The sequence below is a fragment of the Myotis brandtii genome, unplaced genomic scaffold, assembly GCF_000412655.1.
Source record: "Myotis brandtii unplaced genomic scaffold, ASM41265v1 scaffold53, whole genome shotgun sequence".
In the NCBI taxonomy this organism is placed as follows: Eukaryota; Metazoa; Chordata; class Mammalia; order Chiroptera; family Vespertilionidae; genus Myotis; species Myotis brandtii.
In genome coordinates, this window is record NW_005369942.1 from 333,716 (window position 1) to 338,242 (window position 4,527).

Here is a 4,527-nt window from a genome sequence, read left to right on the forward strand (position 1 = left end):
ACGGAAGCAGCACGGGGCGAGAGGAAAGAAAGAGCAGCCACCTCACAGGAGCGGAAGAACTAGGGGAAGCTGGAGTCTGCCTCGGTTTCCCCAACTGCAAACAGCCGGCAACGGAAACGACGCTACTCGCACTGCGTTCCCCACTAGCACGGTGACCCGGAAGTCGGGGAGCGAGGCAACGGGAACGCCTTACCTAAGACACTGCCCGCCCTGCCCCGCCCCCGACCTCCTCTGATTGGTCCGTGCTCCACCAATTGCCAACGCCGAAAGAAGGTCGCGCAGAGTTGCTTTGGCGCGCGCGTGCAAGTATTGAAGGGACGCTAGACGGTTCCCTAGCAACGGCTACCTGGAGGCACGCCCCGCCCCGCAGATTGGTCTCACCTGGCGCTGCTCTGGATCCTTCTCTCGCGGTCTTTTGAGCAAGTTGACACCGTGTGCGGCTTCTACACCCCAGGCGTGGAAGTGCTTTTGATAGCTATCATTGCGCTTTCACCTACATTGAATCTTCATTCCGTGTATTTTCCACCTACCGTTCACATATACGGAGGACCGACTTAAATTCTACGTGGATTTTCTACTGTATATTGGACTCCAACCCCACGTTCAAAGGTCAGCTGTAATTATGAATGATCCCACTTTACGGATGAGGAAACAGAACGTTTAATAACTTGCTCGTGGCTAATCAGTGGCAGATGAGAGTCCTATATGTTGAGGAAAGAAGTGTGGACTTAGTACTATAATAATAAACATCTAACAGTTAATTCATCAAACATTTATTCCTTAACTGGTTGTTTTTCTTGACAAAGAAATGTATGTACTGATTTTAAAAAGTCTCATCTCTTAATTTAAGCATTTGTTGTTTGCCTGTTATGTACCAGTCAGGGTTCCAAAAGGTAGTCTCACAGTAAATAAACACAAATATTTATCGCCAGGTGGTCCTAAAATAAGGCGTATGGGGAAGGGAGTTTTTACATACAGGTAGTCAGGGGAGTCTCTGTGTTAAGGTGACATTTGAGCAGTGTCCAGATGAAGTAAGGCAGTGAACCTTATGAGTGTGTTCTATTCTAGGCACTAGAACGGCAAGTTCAATGGCCTTGAACCAGGAAGATACTTTGTAAATTGGAGGAATAGCAAGAAGGCCAGCGTGGCTGGAGGAGAAAGAAGGGAAACGCAGAATGTAAGTACAAAGGACAATTTATATTGAAAAATACTCCCCACCTACACACACACACACACACCCAAGACTCCTGATCCTTGAGCCCCCTTGCTCAAAAACAACCAGTATTAGTTTCTGGTTTAAACCTCCAGGAATATTCTATGTAAATGTGTATATGTATATTCCCTTCATCCCCTTGTTAACACACATTAAAGCAGCAAAACACAATTTTCCACACCTCAACAAACATTTTTTAAAAGGTACTAATTGTAAAACACTAGACATGTGAAGCTTGCATAAGCCATTATCCCCACTCCATAGAAGCAACTGATAGTCAACTTGGTAATGAAATATGGACATATAATAATAAAATCATAGAATCTTAGGTCTTGAAAGGAACTTGAAGATCACCTCATTGAATATTTTTATTGCACATAAGATTCAGAAAGGCAAAGTATACAGCCAATTTGGCAAATTAAGAAGTAGAAACTAATTTCTGTTTCAGGGGTCTTTGCGTTAGTTCATAAGACCTTTGTGAAATAGAAAGTGAGATAATCCTGTCGTAAAGTGATAGAATCCTTTTACCTTTCAATGTGCTGTACTGACGGTAGGGAGTGCAGAGAGCTCTTCTTATCTTCATGCTGCCTGTTGGCCCACTTCAATCATGTTTTTCTCCAAGAGAAGAGACTGCTAGCCTGTTTGGTCAGAACCTGAGAAGTGAATTGAACTGCACTTATTGGAAGCAGGGTCCCTGTACATTAAATTGTCATGTGCATGTGACTGCCTAATTTGCATGTAACTGGCAAATATATTAGACCAGATCTGTCCCTCTGGGAAGATTGACTTTCTCTCTTTCTCTCGTATTCTCAGATTTCCTTCTTCCATGTAGCTTGGCTTAATGGTGGTTAAGTCCTAAGCTTAGAATTCTGGCTTCAAGAAAAAGGTGGGACCTACTTAGGTCTCTAACTAAGCTGTGTGCTTTTACCTGGTCTTATCATGGAAAACAAAGGCTGCAGCCCACTGGAGTTTGGTAATATTTTTGAGTAGTACTGAAGAGTCCCTGCTTTCTTGGATTATCACCGAAAACAAACGAAGACACTGTTGATTTTAGAAGCTGCTTAATAGAAAGGGTTATTAGTATGGCTGTTAATCAACAACTTCTTGCAGTGTTCAGCATTTGATCCATAGAGAACCCAAGTTAAATATTAATGCCCCCTTTTGGAGTTTGTAAAGTCTGGAATGCAGTGAATTTATACTGAGAAATGGGTTTCCTCTGTGGAAGCATTAAAAATATTAAGGACAGCCCTAACCAGTTTGGCTCAGTGGATAGAGTGTCAGCCTGCGGACTCAAGGGTCCCAGGTTCAATTCCGGTCAAGGGCATGTACCTTGGTTGTGGGCACATCCCCAGTAGGGAGTGTGCAGGAGGCAGCTGATTGATGTTTCTCTCTCATCGATGTTTCTAACTCTCTATCCTTCTCCCTTCTTCTCTGTAAAAAGTCAATAAAATATATTTTAAAAAAATATTAAGGACAGTGGCAGCCTTGATTAATTTATGCTGATTTGCATTGCATTTCCCTGAAACCATGTTAGGCACTGATTAGGGGGAACTCCTCATGTTTAGGTATGATTCTTTCAACGGGAGAATGGTGAAATATACAGAATGCCAAGGCAGATTTGTTCTCACAGCCACTGGTAATGGGCTTTACAAATGAAAGTTTAAGCTATTCAGAATTAAGTTATGGGCTGGGGTGGAACTGGTAACCAGAACAAAGAAAATAAACATTGAATCAGGTAGAACTACTTATGATTGGTGGTGTTTTTTTGTTTGTTTTAAAATATATTTTATTGATTTTTTACAGAGAGGAAGGGATAGGGATAGAGAGTTAGAAACATCGATGAGAGAGAAACATCGATTCAGCTGCCTCCTGCACACTCCCTACTGGGTATGTGCCCCCAACCAAGGTACATGCCCTTGACCAGAATCGAACCTGGGACCCTTGAGTCCTCAGGCTGACGCTCTATCCACTGAGCCAAACCGGTTAGGGCGGTGGTGTTGTTTTTTAAGTCAGAGGATAAAGGGGAATAGAGAAGCAGGACAATTAACAGGGCCCCTACAAAGGGTTTGGTGGCACATTAATTATAGCTGAGATGAGGGAAGCCCACTCTAGCTTCTGCATCCACCTCACCTAGGTTTACGTATCAGATCTGCTCCGGTTATCCCAGCCTGCATGAGTTTAAAGCCAGTGATGTTGAAGGGAAATAAGGTATGTTTAGCTCAGGGTAGTGATTTTAATTCAACTATTAATGTTGTGGGAGAAAAGGGCAATCAACTTGAGGGTCAAGAAATCTTTACTTGACCCCAGGTCAGAGGTCTAAGATTGTATGATATAGTCAGTGTTGAGTGGCAGAGGCACCACAACATTTTGAAGGACTATTTGGCAAACTATAAAACATATATATAATGGGCAGTGGCCCACGTATGCTTCTGAGACCCTACCATTCGAACACATTCACACATAATTTTAGAAGTTTCTGACACCAGAATACACACAAACGGGAGGCTTTGAACGAAACATAATACCGCCACCTTGTGGCTACCACTGGGATGTTTAGACTCAAAAAGTTCCTGATGATGGTGCTAGAGAGCTAGTTTGCCAGCATGAAAACATTTCCCATAACTTAAGAGTGGCAAAGTATATTGAGATCTGAACTACCTATGATACGATATGGAAAATATCAGAAGGAGATCGTTATAAAGAGGATGCTGCACAAGAAAACTCTCAAATAAAATGGAATTTGTTTCTTGAGCGGTATCTCCGAAGTGTTATAACACACAGATGAGCAGGTAGCATCTCTGCTTTAGAGCTAATTTGCAGTTGACTTCTGTTGCTGAACAGTCGAAACCTCAAAACTCTCCACTAAAATAAAACACATTTCTTGGTTTATCCATGAGAGCTAGTGTACAGTAGAATCTCCATTAAAAAGTCACCTACTCTTTGTTCGATGGGCAGTAAATAAGTCAATGCAATGGGCCAAGTTGAGAGCAATATACATGGCAGTGAATGAATAACTTAGTTCTGTGCCTCAGGGCAAGGTTTCAACATTTAAAGAGTCACAGGCAGTAACCTATATGAGAATATTGGTGAGTAAAGATTAAGAATAGCCCCAGTGTAGGGGATGCAATTGTGGGAAGCCCTAAGGAACTTCCAAGAGAGGGTCATAGTGGGCCACAGAGATGCCCACATCAAGGATTGAGTTGGTTCAAGAAGAGCAGTGAAATGTCAGGCTGATGCCCTGCCATTCCCTAGAAGTAGCCACCTCGGTAATTTCAGTGAGGACAGTGGTGCCAAAGGCATGCGGTAGTGGTGGA

General features: G+C 42.8%; 1 protein-coding gene across 1 annotated transcript in view; it reads right to left on the reverse strand.

Moving 5' to 3' along the window:
* ELMOD2 (ELMO/CED-12 domain containing 2) overlaps positions 1-178 on the reverse strand; it is a 17,180-nt gene extending 17,002 nt beyond the window's left edge. Inside the window, exon 1 of the mRNA XM_014549000.1 lies at positions 42-178. The gene's annotated coding sequence lies outside the window, so the exon portion shown is untranslated. The remainder of the gene's footprint in view (positions 1-41) is intronic.
* Positions 179-4,527: the final 4,349 nt, after the last annotated feature.